Consider the following 17327-nt stretch of genomic DNA (forward strand, 5'->3'; position numbering starts at 1 on the left):
GTCTGGAGCTCCGGACCTCAGGTGATCCCCCTGCCTCGGCCTCCCAAAGTGCTGGGATTACTGGCGTGAGCCACCACACCCAGCAATGGGAGCTATTTTAGCAAAGCCTATTTGTACACATTTCTGCTGTGCTTCAATCCCCATGCCTAGTCATGCTGTTTCACCCCCCTGGTAGAGGGAAGCACCTTTCCCAGGGAGGGTTCACCTCCTGCTTTCAGGAAAAGGGGTCAAAGGTCAGGCCCTTCTTGCACCTGCTGCTCTTCAAGTGCCTTCAGCTCAAAATAATTCTATCAAATCCACATATTTTGGAGAGGTATATTTTATCTCTTAATGCCTAGCTCTCCTTTCTATTGTTGATTTCTGGGATTTTAACCTTTTGATATTTAGAATCATTCATTCCACTTTTATAAACACTGCACACTCAGGCTGCCTCCATAGTGTACGTGCGCCCAAAGAGTTGAGTACAAGGTGAACAGATGTCCACATTTCAGTCACTATCCCACATGGTTAGGAGCCGCAGGACACAGAAGCAAAGGCTCTGGTCTTAATTGTAAGAGTCTGGCTCTGTCGCCCAGACTGGAGTGCAGCAGTGGCGTGATCACAGCTTACTGCTACTGTAACCTGGAATTCTTGGGCTCAAGCAATCCTCCCACCTCAGCCTTCTGAGTAGCTAGGACCACAGGCACATGCCACCATGCCCAGCTAATTTCTATATTTTTTGTAGAGACAGGGTCTTGCCATGTTGTCCAGGCTGGTCTTGAACTCCTCGCCTCAAGAAATCTTCCCATTTCAGCTTCCCAAAAAGCTGGGATTACAGGCATGAGCCACCACGCCTGGCTGGAAAGTCTTCCTTGAGTACCCACTTACTCGACCCAGAGAGACTCGGGTTACTTTCTTCCTAGGTCCTCAGCTGTCAGCTCTGAGATCTGTGTAGCCTTATTCTGTCTTTATAGGACATGAATTGGTATACGATCCACTCCATTAAACACTTAAAACAAGGAACATATGAGGCCAACCTCTGGGCTTTTGTTTCTTTTCCTGACAGGGTCTGTTGCTCAGATTGGCCTCAGAAACTCCTGGGTTCAAGCCATCTCCTCGCCTCCCCAGTAGCTAGGATCACAGGCATGGGCCACTGCCCAACTTAAACTCTGTCCTTTATACAAAGGTCGAACGACAGGGAGCTGCTCAAGTGGCTTGGTCTCCTACAGAAGGCAAAGCTTCATCACGGTCCTGTCAAGAATGCATTATCTGCATCCATTTCCCCCAAATGTATCTAACTGCCCAAATTCCTGCCCCCTCCAGGCTACCCAGCAACATCATCAGCAAGGTTACAGAGTTAGCTCTCCACCTTGTAAAGCACAGAAGACTTGAATTTTACCTGCGCAGGGAGGCTGAGGCAGGAAGATGGCTCGGGCCCAGGATTTTGAGGCTGGTGCTATGCTCAGGTCCGTGAATAGCCACTGCACCCCAGCCTGGGCAGCATGTCAAGACCCCATCTCTGGAAAAGGAAAAAAAAAAAAAGAAGACTTAAATTTACCTCAAGGGAGTCTAGTATTGAAAGTCGGAGCTGACTTTCAAAACCAAAACACAGTTGTCCCTGTATATTCCAGGCTTTTTGGATAGCCCTCCAAGGATCTGTCACTCATAAGCTTAAATACATGCTGAGATTTAAAAGGTATGGTGTTTAGTTGTGTACTAATGAATTGATGAAGCTTTTGAATTGAGTTAATAGGCTATAAATTAGGTTCAGAGACTTATAAAATTCACTGTTGTCTGTTGATGGCATTTTATGCACACCCCTTGCTATGTATGAGAGTACCTTTTACTATCATTGCTTCTACACACAACACAGGCTCCCTTCACTCAAACACAAGCACCTGGAAAGCAGAGTGGGCAGTGGCCACAAGAAATAGATTTCATTCCCTCCATAATCCGAGCATCGGGTAGTGCTTGGCTTCTTTCAGTTTAATAAAGCCTTTAGCAAGTAAATGATTCCAATCTGTACCAGAGGGAAACAGTCCTTACATCCGTATCCTCACAGCCATCCCCAGGTTTTCCCGACATAAGTCTACTGCTGGGTCTGTGGCCTGCCGCCCAAGCTGTAGGGTTTCTCAGCAGGTTGTTCTCTCGTCCCCAGAGCACCACTAGTCTACTCTGCAGCGCTGGGAAGCCTGCTTCAATGGGCCGCCCATGTCCGCTACTGCTCAGTAAACCGACTTTTAGGGCACAGTGCCCTCCTTGAACTTTACACTTGGGGTTTCCCAGTACTGATTTCACTTAGGCTGAGTTACAATGCACCCACCTAGCTGGGCCTCTCACACACAACTAGCCGAACAGAAGACAGACTGAATTAACATAAATGACTAGCCAGCCTTCTAACTAAATGGGAAACTGGGTATGTTAACACCTACAATGATGTGCACCTCTAACCTAACTGGAGATGGGCCAACACCACAGCTACACACAGGCGCATGCACACACACGCACACTCCTAGCCAGCAATCTAACCTAACAGGAGACAGGCCAACTTAACAAGATTTGCAACTAGCTGGCCTTCTAAATTAACAAGAGGTAGGCTGAGTTCACACAATCAAGTAACTGGACTTTTTAAGATGGAGTCTCACTCTATCACCCAGGCCGGAGTGCAGTGACAGGATCTTGGCTCACTGTAACCTCTGCCTCCTGGGTTCAAGCAATTCTGCCTCAGCCTCCCTGGGATCACAGGTCCGTCACCACATCCGGCTAATTTCTGTATTTTTAGTAGAGATGGCATTTCACCATGTTAGCTGGTCTGAACTCCTGACCTCAGGTGATCCACCTGCCTTGGCCTCCCAGAGTGCTGGGAGCTGGGATTACAGGCATGAGCCACCGCTTGGCAAAGTAGCTAAAGATAGGCCAACACATACTTGCTGTCCTCCTAACAGATGGGCTGCCACTAGTAACCTCACTTGAAACAGGCTGTATGTATACACACAGACACACACACACTGGACTTGTAACCCAATTTGAAAGCGGCTGAGCTGAGAACACACAAGACCAGCCAGCCTTCCAACCTAACTGTAGATAGGTTAACACACACAACTAGCTAAGCTTGCTACCTAACTGGAGATAGGGTTATCTGGCAGGAGATGGTTACCCCCAAACCCTCTTTCCCCATTCCATCCTCCCAGCCCCCAAACCCTCTTCCCGAATCCCCAAAGCAAACCCTGATTCTTGTCTAAAAGGATAGACCCAAGTTAAGAGCACCACCACTAGCTGGACTTGTAACTGGAGACAGGATGGGCGGTAACGCGGTGTGCTGACCTAACGGGACAGGGTGAACTACACAGGACTCGCCAGCCTCCACCCTACTCAGGTAGGCGAGCCGGCACCGGCCAGCCGAAGGAATCCTGCAAAGTCCAAGAATGCCTCTTGCTACAGCCACTTTTCCGACGAGATGGGCGGCTCTTAAAACAGCCTCTCAGGTGGTGATGGCCCTCCTAGGCCCGCTCCCCGCGGATACGGCGCACCAACTGCCTGTCCTTGGGCATGATGGTGACCCGCTTGGCGTGGATGGCACACAGGTTGGTGTCCTCGAACAACCCCACCAGGTAGGCCTTGCATGCCTCCTGCAGCGCCGTCGCAGCCGAGCAGGTCAGTCTAAGTCCTGGGCGATCTCGCGCACCAGCCGCTGGCAGGGCAGCTTGCGGAGCAGCAGCTCCGTGCACTTCCGGTAGCGGCGGATCTCGCGCAGCACCACCGTCCCGGGTCGGTAGCGGTGAGGTTTCTTCACGCCACCCGCGGTGGGGACGTCCTTGCGAGCCACCTTGGCGGCCAGCTGCTTGCGTGGGGCCTTGCCAACCGCCAACTTGCGCGCAGCCTGCTTGGTTCGGGCCACGGACCCAGAACAGCGGCATCCACGGCCTCCTCCGCCCTGACTGCCCAGCCCTCGGCGACTCACCTGCATTTATAGAGCTTACCACATTCCCATTGGCCGGCCTCGGGTGGCATGATGGCCCACTGCTCTCCGATTGGCCCACCGGGTGCGCCCACCGGCTGCCTCGCCCTTATATTTGCGCCTGTTGGTCGAAGCCACCAGAGCTGGCGCCCGTCTTTCTAGGGGCTGATGTGGGAAGGCCGGGCCATGGGGATCCCTCTCTTCATCACAAGCGTCCGCGTGCCTTCTCAGTGCTCCTCTTCTCCCTTCCCCATGAGCTGGTAGGAAGAGACTTCTAGAAGCCAGCACGTGGCGTTCCACTTTATTTTGTATTTATTTTTTTCTCAGAGACGGAGTCTCACTCTTGGTGCCCAAGAGTGAATGGCACGATCTCTGCTCACTGCAACCTCCGCCTCCCGGATTCAAGCAGTTCTCCTGCCTCAGCCTCCCGAGTAGCTGGTATTACAGGCATGCGCCACCACACCGGGCTACTTTTTTGTATTTTTAGTAGAGGCAGGGTTTCCCCATGTTGACCAGGCTGGTTTCAAACCCCTGAGCTCAGGTGACACACCCACCTTGGCCTCCCATAGAGCTGTGATTACAGACGTGAGCCACCATGCCCACCACCATGCTTCTTGCACAGCCTGGAGAACCATAAGCCAAATAAACCTTTTTTGCTTTTTAAATAAATCATCTAGCCCCAGACTAAGACAGAAGCCAAGGGAAATCTATACAAACTTGCAAGCCCCATGGCCATATCAAATCTCAGAACCAACTAGTGTTTGTCCATCTCTGCATATAAGTGACTCTAACTGCCTATTTGCGTCTTCATTTCCTTACAAGAGCTCCCGTGCCACATTAAATTTGTATTAAATAAATGTATATTAAATAAATGTATGTTTTTCTCCTGCTCATCTGTCTAATGCCAGTCTAATTCTTGGGCGCAGCCTGGGCCCTAAATGATGCAGGTGGAATTCTGCCTTCCCTATAGCGCCCATTGTCTTGGTCTGTTTTGCATTGCTGTAAAGGAATACCAGAGGCTGGGTAATTTGTCAGAGCTTTTTTTGGCTTGTGGTTCTGCAGGCTGTGCAAGAGGCAAGGCTCCAGCATCTGCTTCCGATGAGAACCTCAGGAAGCCTCCACGCATGAGATGAAGGGGACCCCTGTGTGCAGAGGTCACAGGGAGAGAGAGGGGAGGGGTGCTGGGCTGTTTTTAACAACCAGCTTTGGCAGGAACTAACAGAGTGAGAACTCCACTCCCCACAAGGGAGGGCGGGAGTCTATTCATGAAGGATCTGCCCCTAGGACCCACACACCTCCCACAAGGCTCCACCTCCAACACTGGAGATTAAATTTCAACCTGAGAATTAATGAGACCAACACCATGTTGGAACTATAGCACCCACTACATTGCAGTCTTTGCCTTATCAATGATTACCTGAACCTCTTGTCCCCATGCATTAATCCACACAAGGTACTTGTTTGCCCAGCCTTGGTTCAGCTTCTCCCCTCCCCCAGTGCCCTGATTTTTGGCCCCTCTTGAAGCAGGCCAGGCTCAGGGTAAAGTATCCTCAATCTCCTATCCCTTCAGGCACCCTTCATCCACTTCTCCAGACCTGGTTCTTTCCAGACTCATTCATTCCTCCCTATATGAGAAAACTCCTTTTCTTTCTTTTTTATTATTATTATTTTTTGAGACAGAATCTCCCTCTGTCACCCAGGCTGAAGTGCAATGGTGTGATCTCGGCTCGCTGCAACCTCCGCCTCCCAGGTTCAAGAGATTCTCCTGTCTCAGCCTCCTGAGTAGCTGGGATTACAGGTGTGCACCACCACACCCAGCTAATTTTTGTATTTTTAGTAGAGACGGGGATTCACCATGTTGGTCAGGCTGGTCTCGATCTGTCCTCCTTGGCCTCCCAAAGTGCTGGGATTACAGGCGTGAGTCACTGGAAATGAGTTAGCAAAAAATTCCGACATTAACAACCCTATTTCAAAATGGCTTGAGAGGTGGTTCAGTCAATGGAAAGAGGCCATAGCCTTAATTCTTACTTCTTTAGCAACTGTAATAAGTATACTCATTCTCGTTAGGTGTTGTATTATACCATGCATCTGAAGGCTAGTACAAAGACTAGTAAACACAGGTCTTACTCTGTGTTTACTAGATCTCCCGGAAACCTCTCCCACCTTATTCAGAAAAGTTACTTCTCTTAAAAAGTCAAACAGAACACTTAAGACAAGATATGTTAAACAAGTTTGAAGAGGAACTATAAAGTAAAAGAGGAGGAATTGTAGAAAGTATAAAAGTTCCTCTTCAAAGTTTCCTTTCTTGTTAAAGAATAAATCATAAGTGTTAGAAATCAGTTCAAAGAGTTTCTTCAAAGCCTTCTTGCTTTTTACTAGTGACTCTCTGTTAAGCCCTATCCTGTGCAGCTTTTAGATATAAAGGAATAAGTAGATTCTATGTCCTTGTGCTTTAACCAAGATGTTTGTGCTAGACATGCTCACAGGCACATAGTACAGTCTATGTCCTTGTACTTTAAGATATTTATGTTATTACTTTTCTAAGTTCTTTCCCAAGCAACTTCCTGTCCTTTCCTTATTCAGACTTCCTCTTTCCATTTTGTTCTCCATTGCTCTTACCTGTTTAGAAAGTTTTAAGTTGTTAGCCAATCAGGTTTTAGTTTAGATTGTGAGGTCTGGCTACAGCCAACAGAGATCAGACACAGCAGTAAGGAGAACCCCAAATGCATAAGGGATAAATATGTCTGCTTTTCCTTTGTACATTGTACTCTTGTGGCAAGATGGCTAATGAGGGTACCCTTTCTGCAGGAAGTAAAGATTGCCTTGCTGAAAGATCCTTTATCTCTGTGCTCAACTTTTCTGTGTGGCAGCGAGCATGCATGCAAGTGTGCATTCCAACAGTCTTATGTTTTCTTTACTTTATAAATTTGTCTGCAAAACAAGGTATTAATCTATCATTAATTGATGATCAACTGAACAGTTCATTTTCTTGATCTCCAAACATTGAGTTCTATGTGAGAGGCATGAGGAGAACTTAGTGATCCTTAAAAACTTCCCTGCACAGGATGCAGGGAAGTCAGGCACTTCCAAGAGCTGACCCATCGGTCCGCAGATTAAAGCAAATTTTTAGAATAGATTAGAACAGATTAAAGCAAATTTTTCTCCTTAAACAGGTAAGATGAACTTCCATCCAGATTGAGTGCTCTAGAAGTAACCTTCTCCTTAATAGGAGATTTCTTTTCTTGTTCAGTTTGAATAAATGGCAAGAATTCCTCACACCATAAGCTTTTTTTTCTTTTTCTTCTTATTTATTTTATTTTATTTTATTTTTACCCAAGAGCCCCTATGGCAGTTTTATAAAGCCTATAGATTCTGTCTCAGAAAGTTTTTTTTTTTTTTTTTTGAGAGGTGTCTCACTCTGTCACCCAGACTGGAGTGCAGTGGTGTGATCTCTGCTCACTGCAACCTCTGCCTCCCAGGTTCAAGCAATTCTCCTGCCTCAGTTTCCAGAGCAGCTAGGATTACAGGCACCTGCTACCTGACCCAGCTTTTTTTTTTATAGAGTTATAAGTGTGCATCTTTGTGAATGCATTAAATAACATATTTGAATTGGAAAGGACTTGCAGCTACTGTCATTTCAAAGTGGTGATGGGTGTCAAGGGTCCTCAAAGATATTTGCCATGACTGCACTGTGATAAAACTGTCTCTTTGCATATCAATTACACGTCTTTCTCAGTGTTTTCTTGATTGCCCTGGAGTTTGTAATATACATTTACAACCAATCTAAGTCCACTTTTAAATAACATTACCCTGCTTCATGGTCAGGAGTGGTAGCTCACCCCTGTAATAAATTCCAGCACTTTGGGAGGCTGAGGCCAGCAATGGCTTTAGCACAGGAGTTTGAGATCAGGGCAATGTGGTGAGACCCCATCTCTCTAAAAAATACAAAAAAATAGACAGGGTGCCCAGATATGGGATCACACATTATTCTAGGCATGTGAGGGCATTTCCGGATGAGACTAAGATTTGAATGGGTTGACTGAGGAATGCGAATTGGCCTCCGTAGTGTGGGTGGTCTCATCCAGTCAGGTGAAGGCCTGAACAGAAAATCCTGTGGTTGCTGGAGGAAGAGGCCAGCAGACAACCTTTGGACCCAAGCTGACCATCACCTCTTACCTGAGTTTCCAGCCTGCCCCATAACTATGTGAGCCAATTCCTTTAACAAATCTCCCTCTCTATGCATCCTACCGGTTCTCTTTGTCTGAAAAACCCTGACTCCTGACTGGTACAACCCAGCCTCCTCATTCTCTCTTTTCTCTTTCAACATGGGTTGTCAGCAGGCCAAGTGCTTTTCTGAGCTCGTCGTGTTTTGGTAATACCTTGTCCCATGTGGCTGAGAACGTCTACATCTGCTACTAAGCCTCTGTATCCAAACTGCTCTACACAAGCTATGGCACACTGGCCGTATCCGCCGCATGCTGGGTATTGCGTGTGACGGTCTCATGACACAACATGAACCCCTGACTTTCCGGTGGCCCTTTAGTTTCCTGCCGTATGCCGTAGGGCCCACCTTCCCTGCGGGGCACTTTTGTGACTGCGGTGAATCAAAACAGACCCAAACCTGGGCAGCTTACACAGGGCCGTGGTGTGTCCGTTTCCTGGAGCTGCTGTAATGAATACCACAAACCGTCTGGGAAATTTCTTTTCTGGCTGTTTTGAAGGCTAGAACTCCGAAAGCAAGATGTTTGCAGGGTGGGCTGTAAGTGAGCGTAGCAGACACCTGGCACAAATGTCCCAACCCAGCGCACTAAGTGGTTTAACGAGATGCTAGATCACTTCCCTAAGGCCACATTCTGAAGACACCCAATCCGTTTTGAGTTCCTGCTGGAAAAGCTCAAAGCTCCTCTCTTAGTCCACCTGGCTGCTATAACCAGATACCAGAAACAGGGTTGCTTGGAAACCGCAGGCATTTATTGCTGATAGCTCGGGAGGCTGGAAGTCCAAGGTGAAGGCATGGCAGATTGCGTTTCTGGAGACGCCTTGCTTCCTGGTTCATAGACCATAGAAAAGTCCGCACAGGACGGAAAGGATGAGAATGCTCTCTGGGGTCTGTTTTATGAGGGCACTAATCCTATTCATGACGGGTGATTAGAATTTCAAAATGTGAATTTCGGGGTATGTGGTGTGATATTATTTTATATATAGATACGGTTTTGCCCATGGTCCTGGCTAATAACTCCCGTGGCCTCCAGGATTTCCTAACTGACTGATGTGATGTCTTGTTAAAGTGTTTGGGCTTTGGTCCTTGGTTCCCTAAGCAGCCCCAGAACAGCTTCAGAGCAATCAAGGCCGCAGTGTTGCAGGACTTTTCCGGAGCTCAGCTATAACCAGTTGGATCTCTGGCCCCCTCTCCCTGAGCAAATTGGTAAAAGGCCTCGGGATTTTTGAGCTGTCCTTACTTCCCTTGTTTTGTTTTGATACATGTTTTCTTTTTTCTTTTTTTAAAGACAGGGTTTCACCATGTTGGCCAGGCTGGTCTTGAACTCCCAACCTCAGGTGATCCGCCTGCCTCTGCCTCCCGAAGTGCTGAGATTACAGGCGTGAGCCACCACGCCCAGCCTTCTTTTTTTTTTGAGACGGAATCTCACTCTGTCTTCAGGCTGTAGTGCAGTGGCTCATTCTCGGCTCACTGCAACCCCCCCCATCCCCGGTTCAAGTGATTCTCCTGCTTCAGCCTCCCAAGTAGCTGGGACTACAGGTGCACGCCACCATGCCCAACTAATTTTTGTATTTTTAGTAGAGACAGGGTTTCACCATGTTGGCCAGCGTGGCCTCCATCGCTTGGCCTCATGATCCGCCCAACTTGGCCTCCCAAAGTGCTGGGATTACAGGCTGATACACGTTTTCTAATAACCTGGTTTGTCTGTTCTTGCCTTCAGGTCATCAAACTCCAAACAGTCATGCCACCTCTGCCTCTGACGACGGCCCCTTCTGCCGGGAACACTAAGATCGACCTCTGAGGGAGCTCTGACTACTGTTTCCCCAAAACAGTGCCCCCTGTCAGCCTGACTAACATGGAGAAACCCTGTCTCTTCTAAAAATACAAAATTAGCCTGGTGTGGTACTGCATGCCTATAGTCCCAGCTACTCAGGAGGCTGAGGCAGGAGAATCACTTGAACCCAGGCGGTGGAGGTTGCAGTGAGCCGAAATCGCGCCACTGCACTCCAGCCTGGGCAACAAGTGCGACATTCCTTCTCCAAAAAAAAAAGACTCCCAGTTCAGAGAGTCCTGCCCCATGCCCAGAGGAAGGATGCTGCCCAGAGAGGCCAAAAAAAAGTCTGAACACATGGGCCCTGCTGGGGTTCCTGCCCAGTCTGTTGGGGTTACACCACACACTTTCTGTCCAGTCACATTTCTATACAGCTGTTTTCAGTCATGTCCATCCAATGAAGTCTCCAAAAAAGGTCCAAGAGGACAGGGTTTGGGGATTTCTGGAGGGCTGAACACGCTGGGGCTTGAGGAAGGGGAGGGAGAACCCCTTCACAGGCCGGCAGCGTGGCACAGCCCAACATCCCCCGGCTCAGAAGCCCCTGTGCTTGGGCCCTTCCAGACCTCTCTCTCTGCCTCCCTTTATCTGGCTATTTACTTGTAGCCTTAAACTATTCCATAAATAAACAGGTAAATGTGATTAAGTGTTTCTCTAGTTTTATGAGCCGCTCTAACAAATCAATCAAGCTTAAAGAGGGGGTCGTGGGAACCCCAACTTATAGCTGGTCAGAAGTTCTGGAGGCTTGAACTTGCCCCTGGTATCTGAAGTGGGGGCAGCTTCGGGGACTGGAGCCCTCAACCTCTGGGATCTGATGCAATCTCCAGATAGATACTGTCAGAATTTGTTTATTTATGTAGTTTTTTATTATGATTCTTTTTTTTTAAATTTGAGACAGTCTCACTCTGTCTCCCAGGCTGGGGTGCAGTGGTGAGATCTTGGCTCATTGCAACCTCCACCTGCCAGATTCAGGCAATTCTCCTGCCTCAGCCTCCCGAGTAGCTGGGATTGCAGGCACACGCTACCAGGCCCGGCTAATTTTTTTCATTTTTAGTAGAGACTGGGTTTCACCGTGTTAGCCAGGATGGTCTTGATCTCCTGACCTCATGATCCTCCTGCTTTGGGCTCCCAAAGTACTGGGATTACAGGCCTGAGCCACTGCTCCCAGCCTATTTATTTAGTTTTTTTACTGTTATGATTATTTTGAGATGGGCCTTGCTCTGTTGGCGAGGCTGGAGTCCAGTGCTGACACCCTCGCTTACTGCAGCCTGGAACTCCTGGGCTCAAGCCATCATGTCTCAGCCTCCTGAGTAGCTGGGACTACAGGCGTGCATCACCATGCTCAGCCCCTTACTTTATTTTTGTAGAGACAGAGTCTTGCTATGTTGCCCAGACTGGTCTCCAACTTCTGGGCTCAGGCAACTCTCTCCCACCTCTGCCTCCGAAAGCTGGCATTACCAGGGCATGAGCCACCGTGCCTGGCTGGAGTCAGAATTAAATTGATTCAAGGGGATCTAGCTGGTGCCCATTACAAAACTGCTTGCTTGCTGGCTGGCACTGAGAAATCCTCACACATTCAGTCACAGATGTCTCTGTGTTCACTGTTGTGCTGTGAGAACAGAGGAAAAGCAAATGTTGGTTTTTCTCTACATCAGAGGACACTAATGTTCAGACCATAGTGGCTGTGGCAGGAATTTGCCGCTCTATTTCAGCCAACGCCTGAAGACCGGTCCAGGCTCTTTATTTCCTGTGGCATTTGCTGAAATCGGCTCACAACTGGGAATGTGTGTGTCTCCCACAGCCCAGCAGTGGCTTCTCCAGGATCCCAGAGACATTCCTTTGAAAGCAGGAGGGAGCAGCCTCAGTCTCTGCAGGAAGGTAGAATCCTCACTTTGGGCCTGGCTGGCTGGCAAACGCAGATGGCCTCATCCGATTGGCCCGGAGCCCCCCGCTCGCCCCCTCTCCTTCCCTTTGCGACGCCCGCCACCTCTGCGCAAATTAGAACGGGGCTGCTCTTTCCTGACGGCTGCCGGCTCGGAATGGAAATCTGTTTTCACCGCTTTAATGTCCCGCTTTATCTTCGCGTTAACTGAAAAATCACAGGATCTATAAATTGGAAACGCAGATTCCATTTCTCGTAAAGGGTTACAGCCTGCAAGGTGGTGGTCCCTGGGGCAGGGAAGCGCAGCCTCGGCCAAGCCCAGGGGCGGGCGCTTCGGGGGAGAGAGGGGTTGGGGCGGGGGCTCTGCGCTGCCGGCTTTGCCACACACGCGTATTCCACAGGCCACGGGAGGGCTGGGAGACCCGTGAGGGCGGCCCTCACCCGTGTGCACGGAACACACACGCACCTGACCAGTGACGGACGCTCACCCTGGGGTGAGGCTTCACACGTGACTGTATCCAGTCGGGTCTTTCCAGGACGCAAAGGTGCGCGCGCGCAGCCTGTGTGCCCCGGCCAGGACCAGCCCACGGCCGCGGTCTCTCATCAGGAGGAAGCTCCTGAAGTCAGTGTCCTGTGCAGTGAAGGCTGCCGCTGCGGCTGGTGGAGCAGGGGGCGGGCGGCGATGGTCCAAACGCTGCTTAGTTGGAGGCCGGAGCTTGTTTAGCTGCTGGAGAAAAAGGATGGTTTATTCTTTAAGTGTAGGGTGCTGACTTCACCCTTAGATCTGGTTTGTAATTTGGCACCTCATTGCCACAAAGACTCCATCCTGTCTCTGTTCTTTTAAAAATTCTCTAAACCTCACCTGGGACTGTCTCTGTGTTAACACAAATGCTGTCAGTTGTAAACCTCAGCAGAAAGGGGTATGATGAGCTGTGTCCGATTCCCACCCTATCATGGCCAGAAATTGTTTTTAAGCTTCTGCGGGGTCCCCTGTACCAAGAGGGTGTCTGTGCACTTGGCTGGGGGTGCTTAGGATTTTATTTTAGTTTAGTCTCTAAATCAGGAGACACAGACAGGCCGGCCTATTTGTAGATCTGCCAGTTAGCTTGCAGTGGAGGCGGGCCCTGGGTTCATGCGAAATGAGGAGGGTGAAACCCCGGCCCGCAAGGCCTAGGGCCCAACCTGCAGTAGCAACAAGGCTAAGTTGCTGCACTTTTCATAAGACAACTCGCGTGGATTATTTTCCGCGAATTGCTTGTCATAGCAAGTGTGGAAGATCCACCAGAACCTTCAGGCAGAACCACACTTTTGTTTTCAGAAATGTCTCTCCTTTCCACAGTGTTGCTTTAGCCTAAATGTTTGCTCAGAGAAGTGTGAACCAAAGGAACTCCACCTTGCGTAGGGGCTGGGTAAAATAAGGCTGAGATGTGCTGGGCTGCATTCCCAGGAGGTTAAGGAGGTTAGGCGTTCTAAGTCACAGGACGAGATACAGGTTATAAAGACCCTGCTGATGAAACAGCTTGCAGTAAAGAAGCTGGCCCAACCCCATCAAAACCAAAATGGCCACAAGAGTGACCTCTGGTCATCCTCACTGCTACACTCCCACCAGTGCTATGACAGTTTACAAATGCCATGGCAACATCTGGAAATTACCCTATATGGTCTAAAAGGGGAGGAACCTTCAGGTCTGGAAATTGCCCACACCTTCCCTGGTAAACTGATGAATAATCCCCACCTTTTTAAGCATATAATCAAGAAATAAACATAAAAATGGACAACTTGATGGACCATGCCACTGCTCTGCCTATTGAATAGTCATTTTTTATTCCTTTATTTTATTTATTTTTTTTTTTTTTGAGACAGAGTTTCACTCTGTTGCCCAGGCTGGAGTGCAATGGCATGATCTCGGCTCACCACAACCTCCGCCTCCTGGGTTCAAGTGATTCTCCTGCCTCAGCCTCCTGAATAGCTGGGATTACAGGCGCATGCCACTACGCCTGGCTAATTTTTGTATTTTTATTAGAGATGGGGTTTCACCATGTTGGCCAGGCTGGTCTCGAACTCTTGACCTCGTGATCCACCCGCCTCAGCCTCCCAAAGTGCTGAGATTACAAGCACGAGTCACCGCACCCAACGACATCAACTTCTTTGGATTCCACAGAGTGAGATTATGCAGTGCTTGTCTTTCTATATCTGGCTTATTTCACTTAACATAATGTTCTCATTTCACCCATGTTGTCCCAAATGAGGGAATTTCGTTATGTTTTAAGGCCGGAATGGTATTTCCTTGTGCGCCACATTTTCTTTACACATTCATCAGACAATGGATGCCTAGGTGAACTCTATGTCTTGGTTACTGCAAATCGTGCTGCAGGGAACATGGTGCAGCCCTCTCTTCTGGATATGGATTTCATTTCCTTCAGCTATATCCCCAGCAGTGGGGTTGCTGTATCGTTTGGGAGTTCAACTGGAATGTAATAATGTGTTTCATAATAACTGTACTACCACTGTGATTCTGAAGATCAATATATCTCCACAGGGTAGACACCTACATCATCATTAAAAAAAGAGAACGGTGAACATGAGAGACAAGCATAGCTGACCCCAGCTCTTCAATTTTGTCTATTACTAATTTTCATGGAGAGCCACGTGAGCTCCTTGGAGTGCAGTTAAGTCCATATCTTGAGTCAAAAAGACAAAAGTTAAAAACAAAAGAAAACAAAATCCCATGCTAGGTCCCAAATAACTTTTTGCTGTCAGAAAGCTAAGATGAGCTGGGCACAGTGGCTCATGCCTGTAATCCCAGCACTTTGGGAGGCTAAGTTTGGAGGACGGCTTGAGCCCAGGAGTTCAAGGCCATCCTGGGCAACACAGAGAGACCCAGTCTCTAAAAACAAACAACAACAACAAGATACTAAGTAGGCACTGTGATGCTCACTGTAGTACCAGCTACTTGGGAGGCTGAGGCAGGAGGATCACTTGAGCCAGGAGTCTGACGCCACAGTGAGCCTGATGAGGCGGCAGAGCTAGACCCCGTCTCAGCAAAACAAAAACAAAAGCAAAGATGCTTTCAACAATCAGGGTGACCCGAAAAGGATACAGCAACCTTTTGAAAATACCTCCCCAGGGCTGCAGTGTGACCATTTCAGCATGAAAAACAACCATACAAATGGTTAATGAGAACATGCCTCATTTATAAAAGGAGAAAAGTTAACATACACATTCCTAATAATAAGACAGCAAAATGATGGAAATAACATTGCATTGAATTTTTCTTGATTTTGGTAAAAAGCGCGTTGACACGTATGGGGGTTCTGTTTCTTTTTATTTATTTATTTATTTATTTATTTATTTTTATTTATTTTTTTTTTTGAGACGGAGTTTTGCTCTCGTTACCCAGGCTGGAGTGCAATGGCGCAATCTCGGCTCACCGCAACCTCCGCCTCCTGGGTTCAGGCAATTCTCCTGCCTCAGCCTCCTGAGTCGCTGGGATTACAGGCACGCGCCACCATGCCCAGCTAATTTTTTGTAGTTTTAGTAGAGACGGGGTTTCACCATGTTGACCAGGATGGTCTCGATCTCTTGACCTCGTGATCCACCCACCTCGGCCTCCCACAGTGCTGGGATTACAGGCTTGAGCCACCGCGCCCGGCCTGGGGGTTCTGTTTCTTTAAGCTCATGTCTGTTTACATAACGTTTGGGTCTGGGTGTGTGTGTGTGTGTGTGTGTGTGTGTGTAGGCAGGAGACAGCGAACAAAATCAAGAGCCCGGGACAAACGCCCTTGAGAAGGGGCGATGGGAGGGCCAGGCTTGGCGGGCTGGTGCTGAGGAGGGGGCACGTCCCACCCAGGCGCGCCCGGAACAAAGGCGCCTGTCACCCGTCTCTCCCCACGCGGGCTGGCTCTGGAAAGCCCACGGGAAACAAGCCTCACTTTCAGGAAGAGTAAGCCGCAGTCCTCCTATCCAGGGGACACGCGATGCTGCGAGAAACCAGTGACGTGTGTTAAACCAGGAGCGCGTGGGAGGTTCTGACCCTGGGGAGGAGCAGACCCCCGCGCGGTGTCCGCGTGCGGACACCCGGAGGGCGGAGTCTGTAACCAAGGCAACCAGACCCGAGCTTTTGAACCGACCAATTGGGAGGCGTCCCCGAGCTTGAAACTGGGCCTCAAAGGCTTAGCGTTTCACGCAGAGTCGCGGCCACCCAGCGCTGGGAGCCGGATCCCGCACAGCCCACGCTCCCCTGGCCCCCCAAAGGCGTGCGCGAGAAAGCGCCCGCGACCGCCCCCTGCGCCCCGCACCTCAGTATCCCCGCTCCTCCGCAGCGGTGCACCCCCCGGCCCCGCCGTCCGCTACGGCGCGCAGGTCTCCAGGACAGACCCCGGCTCGGAAGGGCTCTGCGGCCTTGGGTGCCTTGGAGGCCGGGCGCGTCCTTTTCCGACCTAAGGACCCCGCCCCTTGCACGCAGCCTCGGTAGCCAGCCGGGATCGGCGTCCCAGGCTCCAAATGACGTCTCTTGCTACATTTCAGCAAAGCAGCCGCTCACCTTCTCCCCAGAGGGCCTCTGTGCAGCCTGAACCTGCCCGCTCGCTCCAAGTCCCGGAGCAGTTGCTGGGACGCATCTCAGAGCCTGCGCGGGGCGGAGGAGGGGCATGGGCCACGAACTTTCTTTTCTTGGAAACTTTCTTCCAGTGCAAACCGGAGGCAGCTCCTCTCACCCTGGTGGAAAAGGATCCGGTGGGGCGGGGCGGGGTGGGGGGGAACAACGCGGGGGGTGGGCAGCACGCCGCCCTCCCGCCCTTTGTTTTGCTATTCCTTCTCCGTCCTCCATTGACCAGACAGGAAAGGAATCCTTTGAATTTTTTTCAAGTTCGTGAGATATCCATTTAGCATGTACTGTGTGCCAGGCATAACTGTTCGTATACTTGGGGTCAACGCATCAGGTGAAAACATGCCTCCCGGAGCTGGCAATTTCGCGGAGGAGGCGGTGAGGGTAAGCGTGAGGTGATGGCGCGGTGTTGGAGGGTTTCCGCGGTGGGCAGAGGGCGCCAGGAGGCGGGTGGTCGCGCAGGACTGGGGAGGCTGCTGGAGGCGCAGCCGCGGAAGGCCCAGAGGGCAGAGACACGGGTCTGAGGTCAGCAGAGGGGACCTGGAGCTGGCGGGTAGAAAGGAGCGCGGTCGGGGCAGGCAGAAGGAGGGCTCAGAAAGACTGGACCTTGTTTTGAGTTTCTGGGGGAAACTCCGTCCTGTTTTCTGTGACGGCTGCACCAGTTTTCATCCCCCGCAGCAGTGTGCGAAGGTCCCTTTCTCCACATCGTCACCAACACTTGCTGTCTCTTCTCTTTTTGATATGAGCCATTCTAACAGCTGTTTGCAGACGCTTCATTCTGATCCAGATTTGCATTTTCCTGTCTTTTTCTTTTTGCATCAGGGCCCCGCTCTGTGGTCGAGGCTGGAGTGCAGT

At 49.9% G+C, this 17327-nt stretch overlaps 1 protein-coding gene and 1 pseudogene across 1 annotated transcript in view; both read right to left on the minus strand.

Annotated features, from left to right (window-relative positions):
- TRIM17 (tripartite motif containing 17) overlaps positions 1-12531 on the minus strand; it is a 26657-nt gene extending 14126 nt beyond the window's left edge. Inside the window, exon 1 of the mRNA XM_017532031.2 lies at positions 12355-12531. The gene's annotated coding sequence lies outside the window, so the exon portion shown is untranslated. The remainder of the gene's footprint in view (positions 1-12354) is intronic.
- Positions 3460-3946, minus strand: LOC108306904 (annotated as a pseudogene).
- Positions 12532-17327: the final 4796 nt, after the last annotated feature.

The sequence above is a fragment of the Cebus imitator genome, unplaced genomic scaffold (assembly GCF_001604975.1).
Source record: "Cebus imitator isolate Cc_AM_T3 unplaced genomic scaffold, Cebus_imitator-1.0 Scaffold75, whole genome shotgun sequence".
In the NCBI taxonomy this organism is placed as follows: Eukaryota; Metazoa; Chordata; class Mammalia; order Primates; family Cebidae; genus Cebus; species Cebus imitator.